Source organism: Schistocerca cancellata, chromosome 4 (assembly GCF_023864275.1).
Source record: "Schistocerca cancellata isolate TAMUIC-IGC-003103 chromosome 4, iqSchCanc2.1, whole genome shotgun sequence".
Classification (NCBI taxonomy): Eukaryota; Metazoa; Arthropoda; class Insecta; order Orthoptera; family Acrididae; genus Schistocerca; species Schistocerca cancellata.
This window is the reverse complement of record NC_064629.1, coordinates 938,475,528-938,496,002: the sequence shown is the minus strand read 5'-3', so window position 1 is coordinate 938,496,002 and position 20,475 is coordinate 938,475,528. Positions and strand designations below refer to the sequence as shown.

The 20,475-nt window shown below is 41.2% G+C and overlaps 1 protein-coding gene across 2 annotated transcripts in view; it reads left to right on the top strand.

Moving 5' to 3' along the window:
• Positions 1-19,590, top strand: part of LOC126185135 (uncharacterized) — a 193,337-nt gene extending 173,747 nt beyond the window's left edge. For both annotated transcript variants that reach the window (XM_049927969.1, XM_049927968.1), the window contains one exon: positions 17,338-19,590. The gene's annotated coding sequence lies outside the window, so the exon portion shown is untranslated. The remainder of the gene's footprint in view (positions 1-17,337) is intronic.
• Positions 19,591-20,475: the final 885 nt, after the last annotated feature.

Here is a 20,475-nt window from a genome sequence, read left to right as displayed (position 1 = left end):
CATTATATAATCTATCTGAAACCTCTCAGTATCTCCAGGCTTATTCCATGTATACTATCTTCTTTTATGATTCTTGAACCAACTGATAACTTACGAAAATATACCAGGTGTAGAAGTATGAAACTGGAATTTGCTGCAATAATTACACATCTGTTGTTTGAAACTGATAAACAATATTTTATTCAAAATAATCTCCATTGCTATTTATACATTTCTCCCAACTTTCTGGCAGGCTATGAACGCCACGCAAAAAGCAAACCAATCAAGTAGCCATTTTCATACATTCTCATACAAATTGAAGCATTGTTCAGTGAGAGCATGTCCCAGTGATGCAAATAGGTGATAATTGGATGGAGCCAAGTCTGGGGAATAAGCCACATTTGCCAACTGAGTGCCTTGATCCTTTCCCTGACCCGTTTTGCTGTGTGTGATGGGGCGTTATCATGGAGCAGTATGACTTCGTGTTGCATTTTTTCCATATTCTGGTCATTTTTCATATGATGCTTGATTTAAATCGATCATTTACTGTTGATAGCAATCAGTGTTAATGTTTTCACCAGGTTTTAGCAGCTCATAATATATGACACTCTTCTGATCCCACCAAACAAAGAGCTTCTTTCCAAAGTGTTTCAGTCTTGCAGTGGATGTCGATGGTATTCCAGGATTCGCCCACAATTTGCAATGCTCAGGATCCATTTTTCATCAACTGTCACTATTTGATGGTTAAACTACTTTCTTTTGTATCTGGGCAGCAGCATTTCACAAGTGGTCTTTCCAGTTATTTGCTGTCTTTCATTCAGTTTGTGCGGAACCCTTTTTCCCACTTTCTGCACTTTTCCCATAGCTTTCAACTGAAGAGAAATGACTTTCTGCATCACATCCAATTGTTCTGCAAGTTCCTGTTGAGTTTGAGGATCATATTCATCCAATAAGACCTGCAATTCGTTGTCTTCAAACTTTTTTATTGGTTTTCTGCACTCGTTGTTTCTCACATCAAATTGATCACTTTTGAATTTTTTGAACCACTCGAAACACAGTGCTTTCCCAAGAGCATGTTCGCCGAAACCTTTGACGAGCATTCGATTAGATTCTGGAGCAGTTTTCTTCAAATGATAACGGAAAAACAATGCTGTTCACAAATCGTAGTTTGTAGGCGCAAAACTTGGCATGTTTACGGGTTTGAAAGAGATACCAATGTATGGAATTAGGGTTACTGTGCATTGACATTCGTCGTCAGCCATTACAGAAAGCAGATAGCACTGCAGATGCAGTCTCATGGGCGCTACACTGACAGCTAGTGCCATCTACAGGGAAATTCCAGTTTCATACTTCTACAACTGGTAGTTTTTTAAGTGTCAACAGATTCTCAAAATTAACTTTTTCCTCATGTAATTATACAATGACATTAGAAAACTATTGTTTTGAACAAGGATAGACCTATTGTTCTCAGAAATTTTAAAAGAGCACAAATAAGTTAAAGCGTACAATTGACGATAACAGTAGGAATTTATCACAGAACTCATGAATGTTCGAAATTTCTCAATATATCACAGTAAAAGCGGGTATTGTTGCAAGTGGTGAAAGATTATGCAGAAGCACTGTGACAGTAGAATACGCGAATCCAGAACTTCGAATCAGCACATAAATTTTGCATCCACAGTCTCACAAAGTAGAAAATTCAGAAATCAGCTTTTTACATATAAGTACATATGCAAATTGTATGGCTTTTTTACTTAGCTGTTCTGTGCCAACTTCTACACTGGCGTACCAAAGAAGAGTCACCTCAGCATGAGTTTCTTGGTCAAAGTCTAGAAAAATGTGCAGCAGCAACAAAGCATGTCTTCTGCCAGTTGTAGGTAACAATGTATAATCTAAAGTTACAATTTTTAGCAATGTATTTCCAACTTTCGAGAAAACTTAGAATGACATTTTTGCAGCCAACTGGTTCACATATATGAAAAAAGGTTATGCAAGAAAACTTTCAAACATATCAAATGGAAAAAAATCTCCCTGATACAAGCCGCTCCAAGAAATTGGAAGCAGTCTGAAAGAGATGAAGACTGAAGAACATGAAATTCTGAAAGAGAGAAATTTCAAAATAAGGTTTTAGATTCCATTTCCTTGCCTTAGTGGCTCTGTGATAAAGTGCAAGACTACAAATCCAAAATCTTCGTTGGTCTGTTATGGATCGTGGTATGACATCTGGCATGAACTTCTTGATGCAATAATTTACCAACAGCCGTATGATTTGTAGAAGTTTATTTCATTTTATGAACTTCTATGTGCTACCAGTTTCGGCATTACATTGATGCCATCTTCAGGCCCCACTCATCATAGTCGTAAAATCGCTATACACGGAAGGCGCCATATAACTGGATCCGTGAATCAGTCGTCCTGCAACAGCTCTTGGTGGCCAGGCGACACAGACTGAGGCGGTTTGCAAACATCGATGTGTCAAAAAGTCTCAGATTGAATCCCCAGTTGATCCTAGGATTTTTATCTATCGATTATCATTCCTTTCACTGCAGGCAATGTTGGTTGATGGGGGAAAATGCCAAGTTCCACTATATTTCAGAATCCTTATTGAACTGTAGGTCACCCTATAGCCGGCCGAGTTGGCTGTCAGTTCTAAGGTCAGAGAAAGGCAACAGCATACCACCACCAACAGAACCATGCCTAGCGAAACACTATCATTCAAAACAGTCTTCAGAGTGATGACTGCTTTACTATCTCCAAGAAAATTAAAACAGCGAACTGGAACAAATTGGTCAGAAGCTCAGAAACGCCAGCACTCTGATGTAATGAAAAATTATTGGAAAAACTGGAAGCTAAATGATAAGTAGTTACTTACGTGGTTCATAGGGGGACCAAATTGAGTAGAAATATGATTTTTTTTTTTGTTTTTTTTTTTTTTTGTTTTTTTTTTTTTTTTTTTTTTGGGGGGGGTGGGGGGCAGTGGGGGGGGGGGGGGGGATTGTGCAGCAGTTTTAAAGCTAAAAAACTATTATAATAGCAACCCAATGTCTACACAATGCCTGTTGTTTGCATGTTTTCCAGCACGTGCTGTAACTTTGGATTAGAAATAGACTGTTCAAAATGTTATGACCCATCCCCATGTCTTACACAGTTTGTGTTTTTCATCAACTTCTTCTTCATTCTCCTCCTCTCCCTCCGCTATTTTTGCCCACAGGAAACCTCAGATTACAGCCAGCAGTAGTTTTTCTGTCTCAAGGAACAATGCAGCATATGTACACTGTCCAGTCTGTCAGTAGACCTTGAAGGATCATTTCAAGCTTAAACCATACACGCACTGTCACTTCATAGCAAGAAGGCTCGTAATCACAGGAAGTTTCCTGTCGAGTTGGAATAGACCACAGTGACACATCATCACTCGAATATGTTTTGCTTTTATTTGAGAGGAAAGTAAGTTATTTAGTTTCAAGAGGCTGCTTCTTAAAATCCCTGCTCCTTTTAAATATAAGCTCACAACCACTTGCAGATATGCAGATGGTGCAAATGATGCAAAAACTCATTTTTAGCAGCTATACCAGTCATTACTGGTGCCATTAAATTACAGATATCTGTCAGCATTAAGGAGGACATATCTGTATAGTGCAATACAGTCAGATAATAATGTTATTTATTCTGTTGCAAAACAAAACTTCTTTGGATGCAAAGGTATATTGTAATCGGCTGCTTCTGTCCTCAGGAAGATAATCTGGACATAGATGTAGTCAACTTCCACAAAAACAACAGGTGATTACACAAACCGACTGGCTTTCACTTCAGTTAGGTAAATCGTGGTCTGTGTCTTACTCATTTTACAAAATACGCTGTCCAGTCCTATTAATGTGATCACCTTGTAACCTTCCCCTCACTTATCGACCTTAATGACAGTGAAAAATTAAACTGCGTGTACCTAATGGAAATTTGGGAAAAGCAATCGTCACCAAAGTTAATCTGTCGGTAAAGAGGGAGGAAAGGAAAGGAAAAATGCGAATGAAACTGGTGGAAATTAATTTTGAAAAGGGGTAAAGTTAATAAAGAAAGTAAATGTGTGGCCGTTACGTTAACAATTAACTAGCGGTAATTAGATATTTGAGATTTGGGGGAAATTACGGTCGCCAGTCCTATGGACAATTACTATAGTAACTGAAAAAGAAAGGTTATTACACATATAATTAGCACTAGAAGCGTGGCAACTGAAGGTTGACACATGTAGTGTGAAAACTGAAAGTTTCTCAGAAGTAATAAATTTTGCTACACTCTGACTTAATTTAGCAAAAGAATTAATAAAACCGGAAAATCAAAAGTTAATTTAGTGACTGAAATTAATAGTGAGATTTGTTTCTGAAGCACTATGAAATTCAGTAAAATAAGGTTAGTCTTGGGCTACCTCAACAATCATTTCAAAAGCTACTTGAATCTACGCAATTTAGAAATAAGAGATTTAACTTTGAACTTGAATTAAATGATTCTGAACAATTAACAATAGTAAAATTTAGTACGTACCAAGCTGAGCTGCAGTCACAGGTAAGCTAAAATATGGTAACAAAACTCGCACTCTTAATTTGTGCTTGTGTAATCTAATATTGTGGCCAGCTATGAATACTTTAACTTAACTTTGAAATTAAAGTAGTGAAATGGAATGATTGTACTTTAATGCTGGCGTCTGAATTTCAACGACACTCGGGTTCATTTCGGAAAAGGAAGGGACCCTGCTTGGTAATGCAATTGGGACAATGAGCAACAAAGGTTCATGCTACGTTGCTCTAATTTTGTGAGGCAAATGGAACAATCTTAAAAGCTGAGGTCTGCCATACAGTTCTAAAACTTTATGTGCTACCAGTCTTCCTTGTTGGTTTATTGAAGGTTTGAAGTCGGCGATCGAGGAGGTGGCGACAGTCACTCATTGTCAGCCGTCGCTGTTGCAGAAGCTGGATGTTGGCGCGCCTTCTTCTCGACACGGTCACCAGGCGAAACGGGCTCTTTATGTGCGCCAGCTAATGCTTCTCGTCCGCGACACCGTGTCAGAAACTATCACAGCAGTTCGAGCGCAATTACCTGCTGCCGAACCCCGAAAGCGCGGCAACTGGCGGGAGCGTCACACAACACACCTGCTTCACCGCCCTACTCCCGCCAGACTCTCTCTGCTCACGCTCCACGCGACAGGGTTAACACTACCAAAGATCCTAAACACTTTGGTTCTCCACATGACCTATCGATGTATTCGTTCGATAGCATAGTTTTCCCTAGGCCAGACCCAGCGTATAAATACAAATAATATTCACAAAACAAACCAACATAAATGCATAAATATATATATACAAACAGAAAACAGTTACAATATATAAAGACACAGAAATGTCATATCTTCAGGTAACAAAATAAGGAAAAAAAATTATAGTGCAGCAGATGGAAATAGGAGGATATGCATTTCCGGTGTTACAACCTGTCAAAAGCCCGAATAAGCAGCTTTTCCTGCACGAGACGTGCAGGAAGAGTGTCGGTGAGATTCAGGAATGTACCAACAGGGATCTGGACCATGCCAACTTCAGTGCTGCAGCCAGCTGCGCTAGATTTCTCGGTCGGGGATTCGTGGCGCAAACATCTCGATAGAGGTGGTCACACGGATTCCTGACTGTGTTTAAATCTGAGGAGTTTGGTGGCCAGAGGAGTACTAAACTCATCCTGGTGCAATTCAAACCACACACATACACTGTGAGCAGTATGACACATTGTGTTGTCCTACTGGTAAATGGCATTGTGCTAAGGAAAACTGCATGTACATCTATATCTACATCTACATTCATACTCCGCAAGCTACCCAACGGTGTGTGGCGGAGGGCACTTTACGTGCCACTGTCATTACCTCCCTTTCCTGTTCCAGTCGCGTATGGTTCGCGGGAAGAACGACTGCGGGAAAGCCTCCGTGCGCGCTCTAATCTCTCTAATTTTACATCCGTGATCTCCTCGGGAGGTATAAGTAGGGGGAAGCAATATATTCGATACCTCATCCAGAAACGCACCCTCTCGAAACCTGGCGAGCAAGCAACACCGCGATGCAGAGCGCCTCTCTTGCAGAGTCTGCCACTTGAGTTTGTTAAACATCTCCGTAATGCTATCACGGTTACCAAATAACCCTGTGACGAAACGCGCCACTCTTCTTCAGATCTTCTCTGTCTCCTCCGTCAACCCGATTTGGTACGGATCCCACACTGATGCGCAATACTCAAGTATAGGTCAAACGAGTGTTTTGTAAGCCACCTCCTTTGTTGATGGACTACATTTTCTAAGGACTCTCCCAATGAATCTCAACCTCGTACCCGCCTTACCAACAATTAATTTTATATGATCATTCCACTTCAAATCGTTCCGCACGCATACTCCCAGATATTTTACAGAAGTAACTGCTACCAGTGTTTGTTCTGCTATCATATAATCATACAATAAAGGATCCTTCTTTCTATGTATTCGCAATACATTACATTTGTCTATGTTAAGGGTCAGTTGCCACTCCCTGCACCAAGTGCCTATCCGCTGCAGATCTTCCTGCATTTCGCTACAATTTTGTAATGCTGCAACTTCTCTGTATATTACAGCATCATCCGCGAAAAGCCGCATGGAACTTCCGACACTATCTAATAGGTCATTTATATATATTGTGAAAAGCAATGGTCCCATAACACTCCCCTGTGGCACGCCAGAGGTTACTTTAACGTCTGTAGACGTCTCTCGATTGATAACAACATGCTGTGTTCTGTTTGCTAAAAGCTCTTCAATCCAGCCACACAGCTGGTCTGATATTCCGTAGGCTCTTACTTTGTTTATCAGGCGACAGTGCGGAACTGTATCGAACGCCTTCTGGAAGTCAAGGAAAATAGCATCTACCTGGGAGCCTGTATCTAATATTTTCTGGGTCTCATGAACAAATAAAGCGAGTTGGGTCTCACACGATCGCTGTTTCCGGAATCCATGTTGATTCCTACATAGTAGATTCTGGGTTTCCAAAAACGACATGATACTCAAGCAAAAAACATGTTCTAAAATTCTACAACAGATCGACATCAGAGATATAGGTCTATAGTTTTGCGCATCTGTTCGACGACCCTTCTTGAAGACTGGGACTACCTGTGCTCTTTTCCAATCATTTGGAACCTTCCGTTCCTCTAGAGACTTACGGTACACGGCTGTTAGAAGGGGGGCAAGTTCTTTCGCGTACTCTGTGTAGAATCGAATTGGTATCCCGTCGGGTCCAGTGGACTTTCCTCTGTTGAGTGATTACAGTTGCTTTTCTATTCCGTGGACACTTATTTCGATGTCTGCCATTTTTTCGTTTGTGCGAGGATTTAGAGAAGGAACTGCAGTGCGGTCTTCCTCTGTGAAACAGCTTTGGAAAAAGGTGTTTAGTATTTCAGCTTTACGCGTGTCATCCTCTGTTTCAATGCCTTCATCATCCCGGAGTGTCTGGATATGCTGTTTCGAGCCACTTACTGATTTAACGTAAGACCAGAACTTCCTAGGATTTTCTGTCAAGTCGGTACATAGAATTTTACTTTCGAATTCACTGAACGCTTCACGCATAGCCCTCCTTACGCTAACTTTGACATCGTTTAGCTTCTGTTTGTCTGAGAGGTTTTGGCTGCGTTTAAACTTCCAGTGAAGCTCTCTTTGCTTTCACAGTAGTTTCCTAACTTTGTTGTTGAACCACGGTGGGTTCTTCCTGTCCCTCACAGTTTTACTTGGCACGTACCTGTCTATAACGCATTTTATGATTGCCTTGAACTTTTTCCATAAACACTCAACATTGTCAGTGTCGGAACAGAAATGTTCGTTTTGATCTGTTAGGTAGTCTGAAATCTGCCTTCTATTACTCTTGCTAAACAGATAAACCTTCCTCCCTGTTTTTATATTCGTATTTACTTCCATATTCATGGATGCTGCAACGGCCTTATGATCACTGATTCCCTGTTCTGCGCTCACAGAGTCGAAAAGTTCGGGACTGTTTGTTATCAGTAGGTCCAAGATGTTATCTCCATGAGTCGGTTCTCTGTTTAATCGCTCGAGGTAATTTTCGGATAGTGCACTCAGTATAATGTCACTCGATGCTCTGTCCCTACCACCCGTCCTAAATATCTGAGTGTCCCAGTCTATATCTGGTAAATTGAAATCTCCACCTAAGACTATAACATGCTGAGAAAATTTATGTGAAATGTATTCCAAATTTTCTCTCAGTTGTTCTGCCACTAATGCTACTGAGTCGGGAGGTCGGTAAAAGGAGCCAATTATTAACCTAGCTCGGTTGTTGAGTGTAACCTCCACCCATAATAATTCACAGGAACTATCCAGTTCTACTTCACTACAGGATAAACTACTACTAACAGCGACGAACACTCCACCACCGGTTGCATGCAATCTATCCTTTCTAAACATCGTCTGTACCTTTGTAAAAATTTCGGCAGAATTTATCTCTGGCTTCAGCCAGCTTTCTGTACCTATAACGATTTCAGCTTCGGTGCTTTCTATCAGCGCTTGAAGTTCCGGTACTTTACCAACGCAGCTTTGACAGTTTACAATTACAATACCGATTGCTGCTTGGTCCCCGCATGTCCTGACTTTGCCCCGCACCCGTTGAGGCTGTTGCCCTTTCTGTACTTGCCCGAGGCCATCTAACCTAAAAAACTGCCCAGCCCACGCCACACAACCCCTGATACCCGTGTAGCCGCTTGTTGCGTGTAGTGGACTCCTGACCTATCCAGCGGAACCCGAAACACCACCACCCTATGGCGCAAGTCGAGGAATCTGCAGCCCACACGGTCGCAGAACCGTCTCAGCCTCTGATTCAGACCCTCCACTCGTCTCTGTACCAAAGGTCCACAGTCAGTCCTGTCGACGACGCTGCAGATGGTGAGCTCTGCTTTCATCCCGCTAGCGAGACTGGCAGACTTCACCAAATCAGATAGCCGCCGGAAGCCAGAGAGGATTTCCTCCAATCCATAGCGACACACATCATTGGTGTCGACATGAGCGACCACCAGCAGATAGGTGCACCCTGTACCCTTCATGGCATCCGGAAGGACCCTTTCCACATGTGGAATGACTCCCCCCGGTATGCACACGGAGTGCACATTGGTTTTCTTCCCCTCTCTTGCTGCCATATCCCTAAGGGGCCCCATTATGCGCCTGACGTTGGAGCTCCCAACTACCAGTAAGCCCACCCTCTGCGAGCGCCCGGATCTTACAGACTGAGGGGCAACCTCTGGAACAGGACAAGCAGCCATGTCAGGCCGAAGATCAGTATCAGCCTGAGACAGAGCCTGAAACTGGTTCGTCAGACAAACCGGAGAGGGCTTTCGTTCAGCCCTCCGGAATGTCTTTCGCCCCCTGCCACACCTCGAGACGACCTCCCACTCTACCACAGGTGAGGGATCAGCCTCAATGCGGGCAGTATCCCGGGCAACCACAGTCGTAGTCCGATCGGGGGATGCGTGGGACGAGCTGGCCGTCTCCGACAAACCCCCATCCGGACCCGCACAGTGATGCCCATTGGCAACAGCCTCAAGCTGTGTGACCGAAGCCAACACTGCCTGAAGCTGGGAGCGAAGGGATGCCTACCCAGCCTGCATCCGAACACAGCAGTTGCTGTCCCTATCCATGCTAAAACTGTTGTGCAAAGAACGTCTGAATTAATCTACAGAGAGCGCAAACAAATCGACACAAAATTTAAACGGTTATTAAAATACAAGATTGCCTAGTAAATACAGTAATGCTGCTATTTGCGCACTTCTGACACACTGCTCGGCGGCGGAAGGAGACTACGCAATTTTACACTATTCGGGTACTAAAACGCGATGCTACAACTCTCAAATACTATAATACGCCAGAAAATTTATGAATTAAACAATGCAAGTACCAAAAACACGGAAAGAAATTAAGAATTAAACTATGTAACAAATGAGTGAGCTAGGAGTATACGACTTGCTGCTGCAGCTGCTAACCAACGGCGGCAGGGAGCACACCGACTCTGACCAACCGACACTGGCCGTTCAAAACAAAAACAGAAGACAGACGACTACGCGAATTTACACTATTCAGTTACTAAAACGCGATGCTACAACTCTCAAATACTATAATACGCCAGAAATTTATGAATTAAACAATGCAAGTACCAAAAACACGCAAAGAAATTAAGAATTAAACTATGTAACAAATGAGTGAGCTAGGAGTATACGAGTTGCTGCTGCAGCTGCTTATCCGACGGCGGCAGGGGTGGACGTGGTTCCCGAGGTTAGATGCGTACTTGTATTTATTCATTGTGCTTTATAGAATGATGAGATCATCCAGGGAATGCCACAAAATCATTCCCCATGCCATAATGTTCCTCCTCCTGTGTAGATCCTTCCCGTGGTTGTTGCAGGGTGTTTGCTTTCATACATTTCACACACCGCATGCCTATGGCCATCTGTCCAATAGAGCATAAAATTGTGATTTATCTGAAGAGGCCACCTGTCATCACTCAGTGAACATCCAGTTGCGGTATCGGTGTGCAAATTCCAGCCTTCATCGCTGATGAACAACAGTTAGCACGGGTGCACGAACCGGGCACCTGCTGCAGAGGCCCGTGCACTGTAACGGCTACTCGGTTCATCTGGGTGGCCAGTTGCTCAACAGGTTGTTGCATGTCTGTTCGCCCGTACACATCCCCACAGCTGCTGTTCACCCCTGTCATCCGAGGCCCACCGTCTACCGTAGTTGCCTCAGTGCCAGTTCTGGATAGTGCCCTTTTGCCATGTACGGTATAGTTTGATTGGCGTGGTGTCCAGAAATTGCCAAAAAGGTGGTCAAAATGTATAGAAAGCAATGGTCAGTACTTTGAATAAAATGTTTTTACTTTTCAATTCAAAATTAGTGTTTTATTTTCACAAAAAAAACGCTCATTTCATACCGGTACACCTGGTAAAGCGTGTTCAGGATGCAGGAAAGAGTGGAGTCATTGTCCTAATGTGGAAACAGAGTGATTTATCTGATCTCCAAAAGGGCATAATCATTGGTTTTCGGGTCAAGGGTGGAAGCATTTTGAATTGGATAAGTTTGTAAACTGTTCGCGTGCCACCGTGGTCAAACTATACCGTACATACGTGGCAAAAGGGCACTATCCAAAACTGGCTCTGAGGCAACTGTGGATTTTAAGAAGCAGCCTCTTGAAACTAAATAACTTACTTTCCTCTCAAATAAAAGCAAAACATGTTCGAGTGATGATGTGTCACTGTGGTCTATTCCAACTCGACAGGAAACTTCCTGTGTTTACGAGCCTTCTTGCTATGAAGTGACAGTGCATGTATGGTTTAAGCTTGAAATGATCCTTCGAGGTCTACTGACAGACTGGACAGTGTACATATGCTGCATTGTTCCTTGAGACAGAAAACTATTGCTGGCTGTAATCAGAGGTTTCCTGTCGGCAAAAATGGGGGAGGGAGAGGAGGAGAATGAAGAAGAAGTTGATGAAAAAACACAAACTGTGTAAGACATGGGGATGGATCATAACATTTTGAACAGTCTATTTCTAATCCAAAGTTACAGCACGTGCTGGAAAACATGCAAACAGGCATTGTGTAGACATTGGGTTGCTATTATAATAGTTTTTTAGCTTTAAAACTGCTGCACAATTTCCCCCCCCCCCCCCCCCCCCAAAAAAAAAAAAGAGAAAAAAAAAAACAGCAATTTTCATATTTCTACTCAATTTGGTCCCCCTATGAACCACGTAAGTAACTACTTATCATTTAGCTTCCAGTTTTTCCATAATTTTTCATTACATCAGAGTGCTGGCGTTTCTGAGCTTCTGACCAATTTGTTCCAGTTCGCTGTTTTAACTTTCTTGGAGATAGTAAAAGCAGTCGTCACTCTGAAGACTTTTGAATGATAGTGTTTCGCTAGGCATGGTTCTGTTGGTAGTGGTATGCTGTTGCCTTCCTCTCACCTTAGAACTATGGTGCAAAATTTGACAAATGGTTTTTTGGTTTTCCATCTGTCTTTCATTCAATTCATGTGGCACCCATTTTCCACACTTTTGGATCTTTCTCATAGCTTTCAAACGGTCAGAAATTGTTTGTCGTGCAACATTTAGCATTGCTGCCATTTGCTTCTGACTCAAAGTATCATCTTCATCCAATATTGCTTGCAATTCGGCGTCTTCAAACGTTTTTGGTGGTCTTCCACATTCTTCATTTCTTACATCAAAATCATTATTTTGGAACTGTTGAAACCATCTTTGGCATGTTGCTTCTAATAGAGCATGATCACCATATGCCTCGACAAGCATTCGATGTGACTCTGCAGCACTTTTTTCAAATGAAAACAAAAAATTAATGCTTTCTGCAAATCATCATTTTCTGGTACAAAATTCAACATTGTTAACATGATGAAAACATATGATGATGTTTGTTCCATGATTTGATGTATACTAAATATCTTTGACAGATGTCATACCAACCAAACAAACAAAAATTAAGGCTCGTTCACAACAAATGTTCCCTATCGACACAATTGTATCTTAACGCTCATTTCATACCGGTACACCTGGTATATGCCCTCCACTGCTAGTACCACCATCTGCCATCTGGGTGTGGTTATTGCACATTGGCATTGACCATTGGCAATGGTCACATTAATGCTACTGGCCTGTGTGTATGGACTGGTTGAATGTGTTTCCCTGGAACTGACACTTAATCTGTTACCTCTTATCATCAGTGTATTTCTGTTCATGGGTGCTGTTATATAAATTTGGTTTCCTGATAGTTTGCACAACCCAAAAAATCAGGTTTCCAACTTTTTCCATATGAAAGTGAAACTATCAAAACTATCAGTATTCATAGTGTCCATACTCTGAAGGCATTTTGAGAAGACTGTTGGGTTGATATGTAACAAGTCATCAGATAATATAATTTCTTTCCTGAAGTTAATCACTTACTGCAGTTCTACACTGCTGCGTGTTTCCAGTTGTCAGTGACTTTCATTTCAGTTAATTTTTCTTTGACTTTGACCGGTTTTGTCCATTGTTACATAATTGTTAGTGTGTTACTGAATATTTCACAGAAAGTACTAAAATTTTTTCTGAATTTTTTTCTGTCTCAAAATTGTTGTCTTTCACATACCACCTGCTCATGTTTCCCTTACTCCTTACTTCAGTGGGGAGTAACCTCCTCCCCCCCCCCCCCCCCCCCCCACCACTCCATCCTGCATGGAGAGGAGCCTTGGGTAACAGAATAGTGGTCTGAAGTTAATTCGTATTGTACTGCCTGCAGTAGAAATGGGACCTGTGTTTTGTGTTTTGAAAGAGAGAAAACTGTCTTACAGAGCTTTTCAAAGGAAACATTTACAGTGTTGCAGGTGAAGGACATTTTGAAAATCAAATATGCTGAATGCGGCAAAAATAAAAAAATGTTATTCATCAATTGTAGTGAGGCTGCACCACTTATTCACAAATACTCATATGATTTGAATCACTATTTGCCTGAAATCTTCAAATTATGAGGACTCAGTAGCAAGCCAGAAAAAATGGGACATATCTTATTATGTGTATCATCTTGACTATACTGTAAAAACAGATACAAATCAGAACACATCAAGTAATAAAATAAAATGAGATAATTTCTTTCCATGAAACAGCACTCTCATGCTCAGTCTTAAACATATTTTGAAGTTCTGTGGCAATAATGGTTGCAATTACGGTTGGACTCTTAGGGCATACCCAGTAAGAGCTGGGTGAGGGTAGCCGCTCTCCTCCCCCTCTCAAAGAAAAATACACTATGTGATCTAAAGTATCCGGACACCTGGCTGAAAATGACTTAAAAGTTCGTGGTGCCCTCCATCGATAATGCTGAAATTCAGTATTGTGTTGGCCCACCCTTAGCCTTGATGACAGCTTCCACTCTCACAGGCATACGTTCAGTCTGGTGCTGGAAGGTTTCTTGGGGAATAGCAGCCCATTCTTCACAGAGTACTGCACTGAGGAGAGGTATCGATGTCGGTCGGAGAGGCCTATCACTGAGTCTGCATTCCAAAACATCCTAAACGTGTTCTATAGGATTCAGGTCAGGACTCAGCACAGGGCAGTCCATTACAGGGATGTTATTGTTGTGTAACCACTCTGCCACAGGCTGTGCATTATGAACAGGTGCTTGATCATGTTGAAAGATGTAATCACCATCGCTGAATTGCTCTTCAACAGTGGGAAGCAATAAGGTGCTTAAAACATCAATATAGGCCTGTGCTGTGATAGTGCCATGCAAAACAACAAAGGGTGCAAGCCCCCTCCATGAAAAACATGACCAGACCATAACACCATCGCCTCCAAATTTTACTGTTGGCACTACACACACTGGCAAACGATGTTCACTGGGGATTTACCATACCTACACCCTGCCATCGGATCACCACATTGTGTACCGTGATTCGTCACTCCACACAACGTTTTTTCCACTGTTCAGTCGTTCAATGTTTACGCTCCTTACATCAAGTGAGGCGTCGTTTAGCATTTACCAGTGTGATGTGCGGCTTATGAGCAGCTGCTCAACCATGGAATGCAAGTTTTCTCACCTCCCGCCTAACTGTCATAGTACTTGCTGTGGATCCTGATGCAGTTTGGAATTCCAGGAATTCCTGTGTGATTGTCTGGATAGATGTCTGCCTATTGCACATTATGACCCTCTTCAACTGTCGGCGGTCTCTGTCAGTCAACAGGTCAGCCTGTACGCTTTTGTGCTGTGCAAGTCCCTTCACATTTCCACTTCACTATAACATCGGAAACAATGGACCTAGGGATGTTGAGGAGTGTGGAAATCTCGCATACAGATGTATGACGCAAGTGACACTCGGTCACCTGACCACGTTCAAAGTCCAAGAGTTCCGTGGAGCACCCCATTCTGCTCTCTCACGATGTCTAATGGCTACTGAGGTCGCTAATATGGAGTGCCTGGCAGTAGGTGGCAGCACGACGCACCTAATACGAAAAATGTATGTTTTTGGGGGTGTCGGGATACTTTTGATCGCATAGTGTATCTTAGAGAACCGAACTTGCATCCTGTTGTCCCACCAAACAATTCAGTATCAGTGTGAAGAAAGATAAAATCTTCTTTTCCTCATGCCTTTGACCCACATTGGCAGAGGGTCAGCACGGTCATTTACAGGCTTGGCAAGGTTAATTTAAGGGATGGCAGATGCCATTCCTGTCACCTCCCCATTACCTCCCAGAGCAGAATTTGTGCACCCCAACTGTCTGCATGTAGTATTATTCATGTGGATGTGAGCAAAAGTTTTTCTGAATGTTCACAAATTGTGTCACTAAGGCGGGACTTGGGTACCAGCCCAGTATTCACTTAGCAGGATGTGGGAAAGTGCCTAAAAACCACATCTAGCCTGGCAAGCGAACTGAACCCCCTCATTAATGTGTTAGGCAAATTCGATTTGGGGCCAGCACAATTGTCTGTCCTGGAAGTGGCACTTCAGCTCGCACGGTTGTCTGTGTGGGTCAAAGAAAGGTAGTATATGTAATGGATATTGACTAATAGGAAGTTCACCCAGAATCATTCTCCGCAACCCCTCTCCTCTTGTCACGAGTTCATTACTGGTCGGACTGCCAATGCTCATAATGCTTTGTGACCACAAAAACCATTATACGTGCTCATATTGAAACAAATGAAAGAAGATTGCTCATGATCAGGTGTGTCTTACCTCGCTGCAGTTCACTATTATCATTGCGAGCATTCCGTGTGTATCTTTTATTTGTATTCTGTGTTGTACGATAATCTTCAACTGCAATTATTTTACTGTGGTGCAGTTCCTCTAGCACTCGAAAAAACAATTTGTGAGTTATTCGTGGCAACACTGTAGAAAAGGTTTTTCTTTTGAAGCGTGAGCAAGGCTGTGTGGTTGTAGGTGGTATATTCTTGGTGGAGTATAGATAATGGAAGGAGTGAAGGTGACAAATCATCATATAGTCGTGCAGTCGATATGTACGCAAACAAGACAGAAATCGTTGCTAAGCTTTCAGACAAATCCTTCTTCGTAGCCAACAGAATACACATACACTTGTACCTACACATGCACAGCTTCATATCCTAACCGGCTGCACTGTACCTGCACAGCGGTGCCAGTACAGTGTAATCGGCCGGGTCAATGTTGGCGTGCAGGTGTACATACATGTGTATTCTGTTAGCTCAGTACGAGAGTTTGTCTGAAAGTTTAACGACATTTTTCAGCTCATTTATGTGCCTATCATTCTCTCAACACCTCAATTATAAGGCAAGTTGTAACCTTTACTCTTTCCATTATGTAAATGTTATGTTCATTAGTAAGGATTAATTTCAACAAACTATATACTGTAGTGTAACTTACACGATTCGATCACTTTTTAATAAGCTTTCAATCACCATTCAACGTCGCTCAAGTATTTTAATGCAAGCCACTATATTGCTGCCGATTGTAGCCAAACAATACGAGGGGCATTCAGTAAGAAATGCATATCATTTTTTATGAAAGCAGGTCGGTTTTATTCAGGATTCCAATACACAATATTATTCCCCACTTTTGTGGCGGCCTTACGCCACCTCACCGGACGGTCGACGTTCGGGGCCAGTGCCTTGCCGCACCAATAATCTCCGTGCCACCCACTTACCACTTCCCGTGTGGTGCATCCTGTGTTGCGCCAAACAGATGAAAGTTGGAAGGTGGCTGTGGCCTTATGTTATGCCGTGAGGAAGCTAGTGAGCACACACTTTTGAGTACCCCAACTGATGGATACGTGTACCGGCACTACTAGCAGAGACGTCCAGCTGAGCAACGAGCTGTTTCATTGTGATTTATTGATCACCTTCAATGAGATTATCCACACGTGCCAACATTGCAGAAGTGACAGCTGTGTAGGGTCCACCAGCATGCGGGACATTTGACAGGTTTGCACGACCTTGTTGCAATGATGACACCCACTGACTTATTGTGCTTTTATTCACTGCTAGATCTCTGTAGACACTCTGTAAGTGCCTATGAATAAGTGTGATGCTTTGGTTTTCCATCAAAAGTAACTCATTACAGCTCTCTGCACGGAATGCAACTCCATTAGAAAACACCATTTTGAAGGCTAGATGTAGTGCTGCAATGTATTAGAACCTCATGAAACTGTAAGGGCAGAAGCGGGAATATTCCGTGATGTCACTCGACAAACTCCGCATTTTTCGACTGAAACTGGGCGGAGAAGAAATGTTTTGCATTACTTACTGAATGCCACTCGTCGTAGCTGTGTTTTTTGTATGTCCCTTGTAAAATGTAATCTTTATGTTCCAGGATGCGAGAAGCTTACCGTGGAATACCTAAAGGCGTGAAGAATTTGTAAACAATTATGACAGTGTGATTTGAGAAATGTACAGTCAATTGTGATGAAGTTAACAAGTCCGTGTACTCCTCGTCTTCAATAATGTGCCCCCGCCCCCACCCGGCCGTGTGGCCACACTGACCAAAATGATTTTGTGTAACACATAGTGCCTTATATGTTTATGAAATTGTAATTTTTTAAGAAATGTTGATTTAGTGTAACAATCCCCGTGTTTGAGTACAATTGATGCCTTAAAAGTGTGATATTTAAGTGAATGAAAAATAATTTTAGGAATATTTTGATGAAATCAGTATGACTGATGTTTTTTTTTGAGATGAAATTTCACCTTAGATGTGTGTGGGAACTTCGATCTCTCTCTCTCTCTCTCTCTCTCTCTCTCTCTCTCTCTCTCTCACTCTCTGCCTGCCTGCACCCTCCCCTTATATATAGAAATGGCGCATAAAATCAGACATGGAACAAGATTGAACAGTTTTGTGAATCAGAAATTTCCAATTTTCATATAGTTGAAGCAAATTATACAGTACCATGTGTCAAATTAAACAGAAACCTCATCAACAATGTCCACCTCTGTGTAACTAATGGAGGCTGTTACTGCTTAGACTTGAAATATACAGGGTGGCCATAATAGAGCTGTCCTGGAAAATGTTTATAAATCTGACACAAAATATATTACCCTAGATAATGAACAGGAGAACCATTCTTTAAATAAGAGACTGAAAAAGGACACCATTGATATTATTTCAGAAAGCTCTTTGCTGCTATCATTACATTGTCACAAAATATCAAAAGAACTTTTTGCGCGAGTTGGAAATTTGGCTACCGTGTTTTGAAATGTGAGAAGCAATACATTAATGATTTCAGTTGCAAACTGTCCACTGTCTGTCTGGTAAATTTTGAGTGTATAGGTTGAGATTAGCTGATATTGTTGAAGACATTTATTATTAAGAATTTAATATAGGATAGGCATTTTTGCATTTGTTGTTGAATGTGCCATAGAGCTGGAGCATTCACACGTAGAACCTTTGTTTTTCATTAATTTTCCTGTGGTAATGATTAGTGTTGCTGAACCTATCCTGATAATTTTTCCCAAGGCCAATTTGAGTTCCAGTGTTAGTCAAAGTATCTACATTTGGCTTTCTCCCTTTCATGAACTTTTGCTGATTTTTGTCTAATGCTGAAACAGTTGTTGAGATAGTCAAATAAGATGACCCAGTGGTATCAGTTTTATTTCATTTGACATGGAATTTGTACTATTAATATTGAATCCATGAAAATGAACCTGCTCAAAACTGAAGCCTATTGCTGATAATTTATTGAAGTTATTTTCTTTCCTGCTGAATATGATAAGTAATTTGTATTCATGTCATTAATAGCAAGGCGTCTAGGTTGTGTGGCAATATTTGAAGTTTTTGTATGACTACTTCTAGAGTCAGATAGAAAAGATTATAGGGAGGACATCCTCTTGTCTGACTTTTGTACTGATGCTAAACCAAGTACTTAATATTCCGTATACTCAAACTGCAGTGTTGGAATCAGCCAGTAGTTCTTGAATGAGTAAGAAGTATTTAGATGGTACACCAAATAGTTACACCTGATTTAGCATGTCTGCCTTAATATTATCAAAGCTATTTCTGTTTCTAATGCGTTTCATATTTCTTATGAGTGATGCTGTCAAATATCTGTAAAAATGTGCTTTTTTCCCCAATAAGTAGATTATACAAAATGTGAAACTGCAGTGCTTAACTTCGACTAAGCAATTATATATGAAAGAACCATTAAGAAAGGTCTGCGTAGAGAACCCAGTAACTCAAGTGTTTCATATGTGATGTGATTGTGATTATGTAATCCTTTTCTTTCTGTGTGTAAAGTGTAAAGCTGACTCCATTGTAAGTACAGCTACACCTCATTCACAAAATTTCATCTGTTACTGTATAAGTTTCTTTCAGATTATCATTTTTATCTAATGTGTGAACTCTAGTTTCATAATCATTAAGTAATGTTCCCATGCAATAATGTTCATGTATAAAACAGGATCATAAAAAAAGTATATTTTTCAGAACATCAAGTACCTTTTGTCTTGTGGCACAAAGTTATTACATTATTACAGAGAGGAGAAAACTGGAAGCAGGGAGGGAGATGGTTATGTATTTTGTACATAAATTATACTTGTACATATCAAGAGACTGTATAACTTATATTTTTATCACAATATATATTTTTTGTATTTTGTACAAAAAAAATGTTTATTAACCTCAGATATAACATACCAATTCCTATTCCCACCACTTGTATTTACCAACTGGTTATGTGAAATAGTGCAGACCTTCTGTCATAGGTTTTATTGTTTTCTAGTTGCAAGTATATATAGACCTAAAGATGTGTGTTATACATTCTATGGAGAGCCACATGGCAATAGATTTCCTTTCAGATAAGTTAAGGGAAGTTGTTATCTCTCAAATTATAATGAATTCATAGCACAATCAAAGCACAGTTTGCAGTTAATAATGAACATAAGTAATTTAGAGAGAGTGAAAGAATTGCAAAAATTTTAAAATCATTCCAGAGTAGAGATGAGTATTTTTAACACTAATAGCAACTCTTAACTCATGGTCGTAAATACTTTAACAATGGGAAAACTGAGATATAAATACTTGGAACATCCATCTTGTTCACCAGCCTTGCCAGTGACAGATTTCAACAACTGAAGACATCTTGGTTGGATAATGCTTGGAGTTAAATGTAGAGGTTATGGCAACTTCTTATAGGTATTTTTTCAGACTTTCTTGAATTGCGTTTCAGGGATGCAGTCTTTTTCATTGAAAATGCACTGAACCCAGTGCATTAATATGAAAGTGGACTGTCAGAAAGCATGTACATTTTTACCTAAATGTGATTGCTAAGCTGAGAACTTTTTTGTATTATAGTATTCTCATGAGCCTTCTGAGAGTAGGAGCTGTGATAGATGAAGATACATTCTGAATTATAGTGGCCTCTTTTCTTATTTCTGTAACTTAAAGAAAATATTTTCATTTATCCAAGGAATCGCTTACACCTGGTGGGGGGAGGGAGGTGGTGGCACACTTAATGGA